This window comes from Sylvia atricapilla, chromosome 3 (genome assembly GCF_009819655.1).
Source record: "Sylvia atricapilla isolate bSylAtr1 chromosome 3, bSylAtr1.pri, whole genome shotgun sequence".
Classification (NCBI taxonomy): Eukaryota; Metazoa; Chordata; class Aves; order Passeriformes; family Sylviidae; genus Sylvia; species Sylvia atricapilla.
The window spans coordinates 95236406-95252380 of NC_089142.1; the positions used below are offsets into that span (position 1 = coordinate 95236406).

At 41.9% G+C, this 15975-nt stretch overlaps 1 long non-coding RNA gene across 2 annotated transcripts in view; it reads left to right on the forward strand.

The window, feature by feature from the left end:
- The window catches only part of LOC136359528 (uncharacterized), a 29226-nt gene continuing 13251 nt past the window's right edge, over positions 1-15975 (forward strand). Inside the window, exons 1-3 of one of the 2 annotated variants that reach the window (XR_010743296.1) lie at positions 1-169; positions 994-1072; positions 1768-1852. This is a non-coding gene — a long non-coding RNA (uncharacterized lncRNA). Of the gene's footprint in view, positions 170-993; positions 1073-1767; positions 1893-15975 lie in introns of those variants that run through there. The other variant, XR_010743295.1, reaches the window with a different exon arrangement.

The window sequence follows — 15975 nt, forward strand, 5'->3', positions numbered from 1 at the left end:
GGAAGGGATTTAAAAGATGATCTAGTTGCTGCTCCCTTCCATGGGCAGCGACACCTTCCACTAGGCCAGGTTACTCAGAGCCACATCCAACCTGGCCTTCAACACTTCCAGGAATGGGACATCCACAGCTTCTCTGGGAATCCTGTGCCAGTGCCTCACCACCTTCACAGTAAGTATTACACTTACTAGCTGCAGAAAAACTGGAGCTGTGGATGGCATGGCCAGATAGTCTCCTTACATGGGGAGCAGAAGTGATGAGCTCCTGTACCTATGAATTTAGAGTATGTCTGAAGCTTTAGTTACTTTGCTTAACCACAAAAATCACTGCATTTAAAGATTTTTTTTTGTTTGCTTTTCAAAGGAAAATTATCACTTTATTTGCACAAACATGTTAAAATATTTAATTTAAAACAAAGCAAAAAATACTCCCTCCTCCATAAAGAACTTCCAAACCCTAAAACTAAAAATCCCTGTCTTTTTTCTGTTGTGTATTATGAAAAAGTTTCTTGATAGCACAGCTCCAAGCAGTAGAAAAGTCATATTGCTGATCAAAAACTGTGTCCTTCACTTAATACATTTAATTATTATGAAGTCCTCTGCCAGCATCTCTTTAGTAAAGATGCAATTTCCTAAAAAACCCTGTGAAGTTTAGCAACTTTATAAGAGCCTTGGAACCCCAATGCTTGTCGCGTGTTCTGCTGACCTTCGACCCTAAAATAGCTATTCCTGCCCCACTGAGCTTTCCATGTACAGAAAAACATTTGATGCCAACTACATTTGAAGAAAATAAACTATATTTAAAGCTATTAGTATCACAGATAGCTCCTGCCCTCCCCCATCCCCCTGGGAGTGTTTGCTGTTTTTAAATGTAGTAGGTTTGGATAGAGTATGTGTCTCTTGCATGCCTGTTCTTAATGGGCCTCCCAGAGGAGCTATTTAGCATATCCTCTGGTAATTAAAGCAGAACACAGTGTATTTTATCTGTTCATCTAGGTAGAGCTGTCAAAGTGGTTTTGGAGCTGGATTTGAAGACCATTTTAAATGTGTAAATTTGATGGATGCATGCCTGCAGGTGAGTCTGAAAGCAACCACATTTACACCGACCTTGGTTATCCTTTAAAAAATTTTTTTATTGTCTATTATTTAAAATAGACTTCATGTAATGGTTTTGGTTATTTGGTTATTTAAGGTTTATTTGTGGGGAGTCAAAGTTTAGTCTTGAAAAATTGCAAAATCTTGAAATTCACCACAAAAATCATACAACAGAAATGTGGTATTGAAAATCAATCCAATTCCTTCTGTCCTCTCTCACTTTTTTAATTGGGTAATGCAATATGGATGGTTTTTCTTTCCATCTTAAACCCATGAAGTAGTCACCTGTTTGTGGTGTTTGTGTATATATGCATGCATATATATATATGTATATTGTTGAATGTCCAAGAAATCAACCATGGTTTCAAAATTATGTGCTTTCCATTTATACTCAAATACTTTGTTTTGTCAGGTTCCCCGAGGTTGCCCCAAACAAATGTCTGAAGGCATCTCAGACTTAGCAGTAATCAGTTCTAACCAGTTAGTTTCCATTCCTGATTGCTTACTTTTTCCCATGAGAAAAATCTTTTTGGGATACCATGTTTAATTGTAGAAGGGAATGGAAGCTCCATTCCTGCAAAATATGAAAGTTCCCTGACTTGCTATTCTTGTTTCATGCTCACCACAACCTATTATAGATGCATGCATGGATTTTTCTGTTTTCTTTCCTGGCAGGTTTCCACTAAAAAACATGGAGGTTTTGCTTTTGTACATCCTCTGGACTAAAAGTCTCCTGGCATCAGTGAAGTAAAGCAGGAAGGTACACAGTGTCCCAGCCCTAGATGAAGTTGTGATAATTAGCTTTTGAACCTTTAAGAGTTGATTGATTTGTTGGCAGGGTTGCTGGTCGAGAGTGGTGTGTCTTTTTTCTTTCCATTATTTTTCTTGGCTTAGTTTTCTTTCTCCTTTCCTCATCTACGTTTAGTGACTGGAAAATGACCTGGTTTAAGGCACCTTAAAGGAAGTTTCTTCTAATGTCCAGCCTCACTGCTTCCTACTGCACTTTAAGTCCCTTGCTGTCATACAGATGGTGCATCCCTTAGTGCATTTGAGTACTCAGTCTCCTTTTCTGCAGGCTGAACATCTTTCCTAGACCTACAATGGCTCATGTAGACACTCAAGGTGTAGGGCAGCCAGATGGGAAGGGAATGTTGGGATTGCATTGGGACTCTCTGCTTACCTTAATATGTGGTGAGGTCAGGGAAAGGAAAGGGAGAACAACTATCGTAATTCATTAAAATGGAAAATAGTTGGGGTTTTTTTGTTGGTTTTTTTTTTTTTTTTTCTAAAGCCCAGTGAAAAATGGGTTTCTACTGGATAAGAGCAAGTTATCTTGAGAACATAGAACCCTCAGTGTTCCTCCTGCGGTTCTGTTTTACCCCAGTATGCCAGGCAGGTTTCTGGAGAATGGTCATAAATGGGGTCCCCTCTTGAAAATGCCAACCCCTGGAGCATGGTGGGCTGTACTGTATCAAAGGTGTCCCAGTGGCACTTGTGGGACTACTGTGCACAGAAGTGATGAGCTGACCTAGCAGCCTCTCCCTGCTCCAACGTGTGCACATCTCTACAGAGATGTGGTAAAAGAGTCCTCCATGTGCTGGATGGTGCCAGGTGGCATCCCCAGAGGTACCCAGTGGAACTGGAGAGCAGCCTTGTGTGTGCCAGTGACCAGCTGCAGCCTGCTTTAGCTTTTGCTGTGACCCTTCTGCTGAGGGCTGGCTGCTGGCCTTCTCTGGAAAATAATGTTACTTATTTTGGTTTTGAAACTCCAGTTAATCTTCTACTGTCTTTTGCATTGTGCTGGGACACATGGGGTTTTCCAGTGTGAAAGGCATTCCTACAATGTTGGTTGTGCCTGTACTGTTACAGAAGCTTTTGATTAATGCATCACCTGCATGCCAAATATCTACCTCTTGAAGATGATATACTGAGAAAGAAAGAAAGATGCAAAATCAATTTGGGATATAGGATGTCCCAGGCTGATTTGCTTAGAGTGAATTTATTTATGTCTAATCCCATTGGTGTCAGAAGTTCTGCTTTCAGTCTTCACCCCATAAGGAAATTAAGTCTTGGCACTCATCAGTGCTAAGAAATAAATAACTGACCAAGATTCTCTCTTCAGACATGTCCCAAGTGAAGTTTTGTGCATAAATTTTTTCTGTTTGTTTCATTTGCATATGTGACTGGAACCAGTCCCTGTCAGTGGTATGGCTGAATAGCAGGGAGCCTTCCATAGGTATAATGGAACAAGCTCACTCCAGGCAGGGACAAGGGTGACATGAAGGCTTGACATAGATCAGCTTATTGAAAATGCTGTATATGCTATCAGTCTCTGAGAAGGAATAACTGTGCTAAGAAAAACTTTCAGGCTGCTCTTCTCTCTTTTAAGATGCTCTGGCAAATTTTGCAGCAGGGACTAAACAAGTGGGAAAATGGTCACCTGGAAAGGAAATCTCTGGGAAGCTTTTGAGATGGCAATGTAGTTTAGAAATGGTACTCCTCAGTCTAGTGCCCCCACCCCCAAACCACACAGTACTCTCTCACTCCCCCATTTTCCCTTTTGTTTTGGCCAAAATTGTGTATTTTTAACAACATTCTTTTCATGTCCTTTTGATGGATCAGAACAAATGGAAGAAAACACTCTTTCAAATAATAAAATAAAAACAAAAAAACCACAGGTGCATTTCCACTACATTTTGGAAGAGCACTGAGGAAATCTCTCCTCTGAGCACTGGGCTGCTATGGTTCAGCCCCAGGCACCAGCCTGCTTCACATTGCTGCTCAATAGTGCTGCACCAGCTCTGTGCAAAGGAGGTGGCACCCATGGGTGATGGAGGGCACCGAGAATCTCTAAACCCTCTTCCACAAGCTTGTGAAAACATGGTTGAATATTGCTTCTGCAGGCAACAGGAGGAGCAGGAAACTGTTTCTGAATTCGAGCCAGGAGTTGCTTGTAAAATACTCCTTTGACTACCTTGTGAAGGGCTTGCAGCACCTCACGTGTGTAAATTCACCTGATACCTCATAAACCCCAAGGGGAATGGATAATCATCCTCTCTTTCTCAGAGAAGAGCAGAGTGAAACATGAGAGGTAAAAAGCTTTGATAATGACAGTCAGACAGCCAGCATTTTGCAGTCAGAAAGTAGTGGCTCCTGGAGGGTTGCCAGGCATTTCTCAGAAACAAGCAGGAGCCTGTGTGTGCTGTTGCAGGGCATGTGCAGTGAGCTGGCAGCATCCAGGAGCCTTTGGCATGGCTACAGGTAGACTGCACATTAGCTGGGTCTAGAAGCCCATGGTAGTGCAGGCCAAGGAACTTTGAGCCAGTTAGCCAGGCCTCTGCCAGGTTGAATCCAAAATGGAGGTATCACTTGAATTCTGCTTGAGGGCTATCTCTGCTTGGTGCTCTACTGTGCTGTGAGGAGCTTGGGTTGGTGCTTACAGGGGTGATTATTTATCTTGTCCTTGGCTTTTTGGGCTCAGAGCCTTTAGTTCCTCTTCCTTTGCAGGCTGTAGTTGGCTCGCTTTCTGAAGCAAGGCCTGGTGATAATCATGTGTTACCACCAGGTAGTCAGTGTTGATCCACAGCTGCAGTGGTGGCAAAACTGCATTTCATTTCTATGAGGGGAAGGGCAAAAGGTTCATTCAGGATTTAACGTTGCCTGCTGGAACAGAAACTGGAATGGCTTCTCTGCAGGGCATCCTACTCCCTAACTTTACTGCAGCCCAAACAGTAAATGAGTCTGCCCTCATAAGCAGATAGAATTTAACAGACAGGAATGTATGGTGGCCCTCCTTTGTGTATAGCTGAGCAGTGGGCTTGTCCAGGTTCAGTGTTAGGAAACCTGTCTGAATGATAAAGGGGGAATGATAAAATAATTTATGTTAGAAAAGATCTCTGAGATTGAGTCCAACCTGTGACCAAACACCTTGGCAAGCAGACCATGGTATTGAGTGCCATGTCCAGTTTCTTGAAAATCTCCAGGGACAGTGGCTCCACCAATTCCTTGATAATCCATTCCAGTATTTAACAACCCTTTCTGTGAAGAAATCTTTCCTAATGTCCAACCTGAACCTCCCCTGGCACAGCTTGAAGTAATTTCCTCCTGTCTTGTTACTTGATACCTGGGAGAAGAGACCAGCCCCCCACTTGGCTACAACTTCTTTTGAGAGAGTTGTAGAGAGCACTTGAGCTTCCTTTTCAGGGGAAAGAGGAGGTGGACAAGGCTGTGCAGGTATCAGCAGAGGCTTTACTGGTGGAGATTTTTAAGGACAAGTTGGACAAACCTTGTATGACATAGTCATGGATCCTGCCTTAAAGCAGGGATTAAAATTGAATGGTTAGTCACAGTCTTTTCCATGCCCTTGTTGTGTTGTTTTGGTGTTTTTGTTGGTTGGTTGGGTTTGGTTTTTCGGGGTTTTTTGTGGGGTTTGTTTTGTGGGTTTGTTTGTTTGTTGTTTTTTATTGCTACTTTACTCTGTAAGTTCTTTCTGGAAGTGTAAGTGCAGAAAGGTGTTCAAAACATTTTAGCCCATAGGTTCAGGTACTTGCGTAATAGATCTGGCATTTGAAATCATTAACAGCAAATGCTAATCCCTGCCTATTGTGCAATAGATATCTTTGGATAGAAAGAATAGGCAGGCCAAAAGAGATTTAGATTGCTCTTGAACTCTCCCTGCACCTTCTGGGAAAAAGAAAACAAAGTAAACAAAATCGAGGTTGTGTGCAGTCTGGGCACACTGACAAGCTGAATTGGCCTCACATATCCAGTGAGCACAACAAACCTGTATGGCTTCTCTTCAGTTATTATTTATACTTGTCAAAGCTCACAGTGCAATATTTACCCTCAATTTCCACTGGAAATTGGTTTTAGAGTGAATTATTTGTTCCTTTTTTTGATTACTGATATGTTCCACGTTTCAGTAGCTCTTGTTTGAATACAGATAGCCTTAATCACTGGCCTTTTTTTACTTATCTCCTTTAAACTGTAAAAGTTGAAGGTTTGTAAGCCCAAAAAAACCCCATATATCCAGCATCTACAAGACCGAGAGCTGAAACTGAAAAATCATTTCACCTGAGTGAGTAAGATTTGACTTGAGATCTCAAGTCAAGTGCTACAGATGATCTTTGTCTTTCCCTTTTGTGGAACTTCAGGGGTTTGTCTTGTATCCTTCAGAGCTCTGCTTGTTTTTATGTCGGAGCTGACGAGCCTGACAAGTCTGGCTCCTTGCCACACAGGAGCATCCCTGTTTGTGTTACCATCTTATTTATATACAAAAATGCAGCACTGAAAACAGCACTTCTACTGTAAGACCTGTTCTAGCTGAAGTCTACATCCAAGAAGCCCTGATGTGGTCTGCTGCCATATACCTGCTCACTAGGATGTCTGTAAGGCAAAATGAGAACTCTGTCTGTAATGGGCTTCAAAGCAACTAAACCAAACTCTGTATTTTTGATCGTCTCACAAAACTCATAAACTTCTTCCTGATAAAAGATTCAGCATGACCTCTCTAGCCTGTCTTAGGACTGTGCGTGAACTTTAGGCTCCCATAGTTACAACAAACTAGGTTTCCAGGAAAGGGAATAATTAATTTGAGAGGATGACATCCTTTGTATCCCAAAGGACAGATCCAGCTGAAGATCCTTCACTCATGCCTGAAGGAGACTTGCATTTGGCAACACAGTGTCCTATATCTGTGCTAGCTCTACAGTTGTCAGCAAACTGTTCTCCTGCTCCTGTCCTTTTCCAGATGTTCAAGAAGTAAAGCTGTATTTTATTCTTATTGTTAGCTGTTTGACAGTGCTGCTGCTTTTTAAATAAATACATAAGTTAGGATCTTAAATCACAGATAAAGTATAAATACACTTTAAACCCACATTTAAATAGAGTTGCTGTTGCTCACCTGTCAGGGCTCTGTTGCTATTACTGGAGCTTAGATCACCACTGGCTGAATGTTTCAGAGGACTTTGCTTCCCTTGCTGTTTAGGTAGTTTGGTAATACTGGAAAATGCAACTTTTTTGGCTGGGGTCTTGAGAAAGATTCTCTCTGTCACACACATATCCCTTCTGAATTGTGTTTTGCATCATATTGACCTCTGGAAAAATATTACTCATACACAGATTATCATCCTGTGACTGGCCAAACTTTATTTATTTTTTCCTCTCATGCCACCAAGTGATATACTGATGTTTGATCTTCAGGTTTTCTTTACAACATATGCTTACTCCATCTAATAGAACAACAGTCCTGAAATTAATATGAATTATATTTTAGGCCATATGTTTTATCTGGTTGGCAGAGTAAGGAAACAGAAGGAATATGACAGGGAAGGCAGTTCTTGTTTACTGTACTTTTTCTAGCAGACCAATGTAACTAGAACTCACTTAGGTTAGATGAGAGGGTAGGATGGTTTTTGCTTTCTTCTCTGTGCTATTATAGCATGGACAGTGACCTGAAAAACTTTTATCAAGCAGAAGGAATGCTGTAAAACAGCTGTGGCAATCACTTAGTCATGAGCACCACTATCCATATTATGACAGTCTTTATTCATTTGCTTTTCTCACCACCTGTCTGCTCTCTCTTTGCTAATCTGTCCTTGTGAGTTTGTCTTCACTCAGCAGTGTTCATGAGGTGGTTCCTTGCCCTGGCTCTCTTTCCTAATAACTCTCATTATTTGCTTTCTTAACGTATAGAATTGTATAGAAATAATATTGTCCTGTCATTTTTACCATTGAAAATTAATTAATATATGGGACCAGTTTTCCAAATAACTTCACCAAGTTGTATACTATTTGAAAATAGGACTGTAACTCAGATATTCAAATCCTCATTTTTCATAATCTCCCTTTTTACCCTTTTTAGACTTTTTAATGACAGCTTCATTCTTTGATCTGAATAAGCAGCTCAGACCTTGTGCAAATGAATAGTGTTTCCACTAAGTGTATGTATTTACAATGTATTTTACATATAAGAGCTTCAACAAACTGAAATGCTGAGAAGTTTGTTTAAATCAGATTTTTTTTAATGGTGTTGAGTTACACATGACTTAAGGTTATGGGCTTTCATTTTGATCAGCTCCTGGTCTTTATGTCGTATGTGTATGTGAATAACTCCATCCCTCAACTCATGTGTGTGACCACAAAAATAAAAAACCCAAAAAAGCAAACCACAGTTCTGAGACAAGAGTAACACACTTAGGGAAAAAAAAAAAAAAAAAAAAAAAAAAAAAAAAAAAAGAGAGAGAGAGAGAGAGATGATTAAAGGTATTTCTATCAAAGGCAACAATTACCAGATTCCTTCTATGCAGGTTTTTGTATTAGATGGTTAAGTATCTTGAGAAGAAGCACATGGTAATAGAGATAATTGTATTGGAAGGCTGGTGATTCAGATTTTATCCATCTATTTTCTTGCTGTAGCTGCATGATGGGAATTAGAATTTCCCTAAATTCTCCTGAACTTCCTCTTTGCGGTGTCTAATGCAGAAAAGCCAATTCTCTCACTTGCTTTTTGTTTTTGTGATGGTTATCTTTTCATTTATCTGTTAGTGAAAGTAGACAGGGAGTATTTTATGTGCAGGCACCTATAGCTCACAGGACTGGCATAATCATTTAGAGGAGAGTGGTGGAGTGAAATGGATGAGACTTTTGTTTAGACAGGGATTCTGTTCCTAGCTCTGCCTAACGTGACCCTGTGCAACCTTTCTGAGCCTCCTGTATTTTATCTCTGACATGGGTGGACTGGTACTTGCTTTCCTCATAAAGTAGGAAGATGGAACTGTGCTTAGTAATTATCTATCTGAAGTGTCAGTGTCATTAGGCATGATCAGGGGAAGAAGTAAAAACAGGACTCCTGGGTCTCCTCCAAGCTTTCTCTGGCTGGCGAGGCACTCCAGCAATCCCAGCTGTTCTTCTGTAAGTGCCAGTTTTACTCAGTTGTTTTTATAAACAGTGGAGGAGGAACAATGGGTTCAAGAAAAATGCATAGGATGGGTAGGTAAAGTCTCTGGAAATGCTAAAAAAACATATGAAAAGTGAGACCCTTCTTTATTCAGCAAGTGGATCTTACAGCAGTGCCACACCAGCTCTTAAATCCTGACGGACTCTCTTCTTGCCAAAATCGGAATTCTTTCTACAAACCCCATAAATATTACAGGCTTTTCAAGGAATCATAGAAACATTTAAGTTGGAAAAGGTCTTCAAGATCATCGGGTCCAGCCATAAATTACATTCTTCAAACAGTGCAATTTTACTGTCCTTATTTCTAGAAGTAGATGCAGGCCAATATAAAGGGTGATATGTTTCCTAAAATATGCACACATTTTTTGCATTTACTCTGGAAAAGAACATGGAATTAAACTGAGGCTAACCAATCAAGGTAAATACCAAAAGGTCAAGGTAGGAATTTTTCGAATTACTGGCAATTCTGAAAAAACCAAAATCTACAATTCCACAGTCGCTTTTTTTTGGTATCACAGCATCTTGCGAATTCAGCCTGAACACAATGGGAATGTCAGCATGAAAGATATTACTATTTCAAGTCTTTATCAGTTTGGTTTAATCTAAAATATTCAGAGTTCAGATGTAATTTGGTGGAGGCCCATGTATAAACATTTCTTTGCTGTCTGCAGAAATGCAGTCTGCATTTATCCTAAGCTCTAGGGTTCCTCATTGGTTTTAGCATGTAGAGGAAACTGTAAAAAAACCCCGACAAACTAACAAACCCAAACAACTTCTTAGTTCCCCTCAGATTAGCTCTTTTTATGAGCTTGCTTTGAATTTCATTGCACTGTGTTTATGTCCAGATTTTCTCAGTTCCTTTTGTGTGGCAGTTTTCCCTGGTTTGGATGGGTCCTTCATACCAAAAAAAGGCAAAAAGAAACATAGATTAAAGAGAGCTGAAGGTGTGATATTTAAACCTCTTTAAATCATACTCATTTGTTGTTGAAATTTTTTCAGTCTAACAGCTTTGTTAGGGTCTAGAGAAAACAATTACTAAGAAATGAGGAAAATGTTATTCAATCAGAGCAGATTAATTGCATGCATTATTACCACAAAGATATGTATATGTATCCTCAATATGCCACGCACAGGAAAGCTTACTTGGGATTTCATGTACTGCCATTTGGAGCAAGAGCTCAGTTTTGGTTGCTTGAAGGTCCTCTTCCCTGCCCTGGTCTTCCATCTTATCATCCACCCAGCACTGGGTCTCTGGTATTTTGACACCTGCTGGGTCTCAGGCTGAACCCAGTTAATTAACCCGTATGTTGTTGTTTATTTCAATAAAAATACCAGATTACTTACAAAGAAATTAAGCAATCTCTTCAACTGCTGAGCGCAGCCTCATGGGACAGCCAAGGACAGCTGTAAAGTTCTGCTTTTTAAGAAGTTCTGGTTAATGTCAGCTGAGAAAGCTCTCAGTAAACAAATGAATAATTGATTGCTCAGCTTTCACATAGCTACTGCGTTTCTGGGCCCACATGACTCATTTGTGAACCATTCCTGTCGTCCTAATGCCATAACATTGGAGAAATGATGATTGTTTCTTGGAGGATTCTTCTGTGGACATAGTTGCCAAGACCAAAGCTGTAATGGTTTGTTATTATGACCTTTGTTATTCCATTAGGCTCAATAGCTTTAAAAAAAAATGATGTGTGCATACTTTAGGAAAGTTTTTACCCTTTACATTGACCTGACATCATAGTTTATGCTACAAAATGTATTAATGACAAAGTAGTGTTTTCATGTCAGGAGGACAAATTTTAACAACTATAATCTGCCCTTAGTCATCATAAATACAAATGTATTGGTAAAACAGACCTTGTTAATGCAGCCAAGACAAATGCTAGGCCATATTTCAAATGAATTTGAAGCACTAGTCTATACACTCCACAATTTTTTTTTTGTGTAGCTTCAAATACATTATTGTCAAAGCACTGTTAACGTGGTTTTCCAGTGGGTATTGTAGAGCAGTAATGGCCCATCAGATGCAAACAATTTAGGCTGTTTCTTCTTGGTTACTTGAAGATGTGTAAATGTCTCTGAGGATATGGAAGGGCATAGGGAGCATTAAATTAATATTGTTTTGATGTTTTTTCAATACTTGAAAAATCAGCTGTAAGAAAAACTCTTGTGAGCCTGAAAGTACTTGCAAACTGCCTTGTACAGTAGAGTTTAATTTGTAATAAATTCTGTATGTTATAATCAAGTACACCTTATCCAGTACCCACTGCTCACTGCAGTGATGATATAAAGTAGGTTTGCTGTTTTCAATTTTTCTAGAACTTTGAGGGCAATACAGTGACCACAAGTGCTCTGTTCTGGTTTTGCTTCCATAAATTAAGTAACTGTATGCAAAAAGGTTGGCTTTGTTCCTTGGCTTGCACCCTTTCTTGGGCACCTGGGTCTCTCAGGGCAGGATGGAACTCTAGAAGAAGCTGCAGAGCAGAAAGGCTCCCTGCTTTCTTCCAGCTCCCTTTCATGTTTCCTAGCTGGTGTTTGAAGAGCTGTTACCTGCATAGACATGTCCTGAAAGGTCCCAAGGAAATGTGTAAGAAACTCTAGGCCTTTGTTTTTCTAATGCCTTTGTGGAGGAGAACTGCCTGTCACTGTACTCTGACACCAGCATGCTACCAACATCAGGGAATCCTCCCTCGTGGAGACTTTGCTGTCAGGTTTTCATGCAGAGAAAGGAAAGAGTGAACTTTCAAAACTCTTTCATAGATTTGCAAAGAAGCAGAATTGAGTCAAATTTGGTTTTCTGTAGGTTCAGGCAAAGGGAAGTTTCTCACACTGCTTGTGTTTACAGGAGAAATGCACCAGAAGGTGTCCCCCCCTTGTTAACTCCTGTCAACAGTGGTACTGGAGAAATTATTCTTTCACTCAAAATGACCCTGCACTAAAAGCAAGTTTGCAAATATCTCTCCTATCGACATTGTAAGCTGAGGAACAGGTATTTGCTGCTGCAAAAAGTGATGAAGAATTCTTGATGTCAGAGAGCAAGAAGAGACTTAGCACAGCTACTCTTCACAAGAAGGAAACATCCATTACATATTATCCCATGCATATGGATAAGTACATATTTAAAGATTCATCTCCCTGGTTTTAGACCTAAATCCTTGTGGAAAACAGTATGTGTCTTAGGAATCCTGGATGCAAAATTATCATGCTTCTGCTCAGTGATGTTTAACTGCCGAATTAATCGAGTACAATTGCTTAAGGCTCTAGAGGGAAGGATGTAATAAATCTTGGGAGTATTTGCTCTGGTTTATGGCTGGGAGAAACTGCGTAACATTAAATCAGATGTTATAAACATTTGCAATGGCACATTTTCCTTACTCGGGGCATTGTGGCATGAGTCTTGAGAAACTAAAGAGGGTATGTCCTGAGGACTGGGTGCATTTATTCTAATTTTTTGTAGCTGACAGCGTTGCTTTGCGCGGGGTGGGAAGGGGCCGGCTGCTGAGGAGCCGCACGCTGTGCATCCCACGCCTTCGGGTAGAGGGCAGTCGGGTACTGCACACGGGGCTGGCAGCCCAGCTCCGGGCTGAGCCCGCTGCCCCGGCCTGGGGATGGACAGCACCCCCCAGCCCCAGATAAACTTCCCTGAGGTGGAGAAACAGAGAGCTGCATTTTATTGTACCCAGACTCTGATACAGCCCTGGAGCAAGACAATTTTCTGATAATACATGGAGCTTCTCTGCACTGGGAGCAGGAGCTGCAGAGACGTGCAGCAACCAATTGAAAAAACTATCCTGGCCAAAATAGGAATCTTCCTGAGTTTAAAATGGAGCTGCCTTGAGCTGTTTTCCTCCCTGCAAGTGGGGGACAGTCCCAGTGCACTGAGCAGAGTGTGCTGTTCTCATGCACAGCATGTCCTGCCCCTGGGACATTGATCACTGGAAGCAAAGCAAGGAGGCAGAGCCTCTTTCCCTGGAAAAAACAAGTATCTGCCATTCCAGCAAAAGGAGCTTTGTCTCACTTTACAGGACGATGTCTTGAGGCATTTGTGGAGTTTTATGCTTCTAATTTGCAAGTACCTGAACAAGCTGGTTGGACTTCGCTTGTTCACTCTGAGCCCTTCAGAGCTGCTTAGAACCTTTGGAAGGTCTAAATTGTTTCAGTCTGGATGAGGAGCCAAAGCTGGACTCCTCTTGTGCCAGGGAGGGAAGGGTGAGCTGAAGTTTCTGGGTTGAGCCCTGAAGAAGAGCCAGTTCTGCTCCTTGTTCTTGCCAGGGATGGGTGAGAAAGTGCTGCTTCTGCCTCTGGTGGCCCAGCCTTCCTCTGCAAGAGCTCCTTGATCATTTGCTGGGTGAAGGAGTTGGAGGGGCTGTGATTATTGCATTGTCCCAGTAGTTTGTGGCCCTAGATTGGGGACAGGAGCTTGGCTGTTCCACAGGGAATAATAAGCCCCTGTGGTAGCAGGTCTTCTTGCTCAGGTGTTTGAGAGCCTCTGGTTGATGGGAGGATGCAGCTGCTTGAGTTGCTCGAAAAGGACTCTTGGGAAATGACTCCAGAAGCTGCACAGCAGAATTGGAGATTTTGTTGTTCAACTGGTTTAAAGGAAGGGAGAAGACAAAGGCAACCCGGGGCAAATGTCTGCTGCCGAGGCTGAGCACATAGTGTTCATTTATCCCCTTGAACTCTAAAAGCCCAGCAGGGGACCAGTGGGACCACTTGCCTGCACCAGTATTAAATCTGGTCCCATGTCATTCAGTTTCTGTGGAAGGTTCTGGGAAGCTCAGACCTTCCCAGCAGAACCTCTACAGTCACTGGGCAGTGCATCAACAGACAAATCAGCCCTGCTTTAAGAATGCAGCTGAAAGCAGAAAGGATGCAGGATGGAACTGTGTCTGCAGAGGGGGCTGAGGCTCCTCTGCTTCACATCTTGCAGTGGCTGCAGAGTAAAGCACATCCCCAAAGTTGCACAGGGCAGGAGCCACCTGCCACAGCAGCCTTGCAGACACCCCAACCAGCTGGCTGCGTCCCAGCTGGTGTTGGAAGTCTCATTAGGAAAGTGCTGCCTGCTGAGGGGCTTTTACTCATCCAAGGGATATTTTTGTCATTCCCCATTGGGTTGATGAAAGCACAACTTGTGAGAATCAGAACATGCTTGGGCAGTGAGGGACATTCCCCTCTCTGGGAGCAGTGTCTGAGTGGGAGCTGCAATGGTGAAATGCCTCAGGGTTTGCCTATCACGGCCTCAAATCCAAGCAAATTCCCAGCTGTGATGCTGGCATTGCTGGGGATGCTGCTGGTGCCCATGAGCACAGTGCCTGCATTTCTCTGTTCCCTGGCTCCTGTCCTTCCCATGCCAGTGCACCACACCTGTGCCTCTGTCCCAACAGCCCAGCATCACACTGGCTTTGTTTGCAACAGCTGTAGAGAGCAGCAAGGCCACACCATAAAATATGACCAATTTTTATCAGAACAATTTCCTGGGAAGCTTTTTTCTTTCTTTTCCTTTTTTTTTTTTTTTTTGTTTTGTTTTGTTTTTTGTTTTGTTTTATTTTTCTCCTTCCGTAACATAACTTTAGGTTTTAAGAGGGGAAGGAAAATAATAAATAGTCTAGAGAAAATAGATTAGTGAGACCATGTCTTAGGACACTGGAACAAAGGGGCATTCAGTGAAATTAGAAGGTGGTAAATTCGGATCAGAGGAAATTTGATTTACGTGAGGTGATTCCAGGCTGATAATCTCATTGCCTCTGGTGACAGCAACAGCAAACAGTGTGGTGGGTTTTGAAAGAGCTGAAATTTGGATGGACTGCAGGAATACTGAGAGTTACCAAAATCAAGAGAGGGTGCATGGTGTTAATTGGGTAGAAATACTAAGCTTTCAGGCAAAAGATGATCTCTGTTTATCACAAGCTGTGATCTGCAGTGGGAGAGGTTATCCAGTGCTTGGTGGGACTCCAGAAGCAGACCCAAACATCCCCAGCACAAAACAGTGATGCAGAGAAGCTCCTTCAGGGGGTCTGCAGCAGCACCAGGATATGAGCACAGAATATGCCACAGGGCCACGCTTCCTCTCACAGGCTCAAGCTTTCAGAGCTTCTCCTCATGTGAGCAGGGCTTGGACAGAGACAATCTGGACTTGCCTCTAGTGAGAAATTGTGAGTGTCAAGAAACTTGGGTTTTATTCCTCTGCTTCAATGCTGTTGTAAAAATAAATGTCTTTAGAGATATTCATAAAAGTTAATGGAAGTCCCGAATAGAGCTTTTTTCCCTTCCTACCAACCTAATAAAATGTATTGATTTTCTCCCAAGTATTTTTATATTAGCAGGCAGCAGCTGCTGCTGGAGAAGAACTGTTCTAGTGCTATAAAATGACTCCAGATGGAGACCCTCTTGCTGTTCACTGACTTCAGGCTCAAGCAAAGCTGAAATGTAATGCTTGTCCTGATGGTCACCATCCTCAGCCAGGAAATATGGGAATGTGTTTGGCTCAGGGAGCAGCGGCGATCTCCCCATATGATGTCTGATTTATCGGATGTCTGCTAAAACAATAGTTTTGGAATAATTTTTAGGTTTTCTTTAAGAAAAGGAAGAAAATGAAGATGAATGAAATGGGACTGGTGCTCTGGACTTGACAGGCGTAGCACAGAAATCAGTCCCCGCAGATTTGGGTTTAACATTCATACTGACTGTCTGGATCCAGAGCTCATGGCAGATCATTTTTCCATCTGCTTGGGAAAGTCACAGCCACTCTCTCCCGACAGCTGACATGGAGATGCAGCCAAAGGGCTGAGCAAGGGCTGTGGGTGCCCACCACCATCAGGACTGAATTCTATTAAAAAAAATTAAGAATAGAAGACTTGTGTGGTGCTCACTGTACAAGGAAGGAAAAAAAACCTCCTTTTTCCAGTGTGCAGAGGTACATCACTG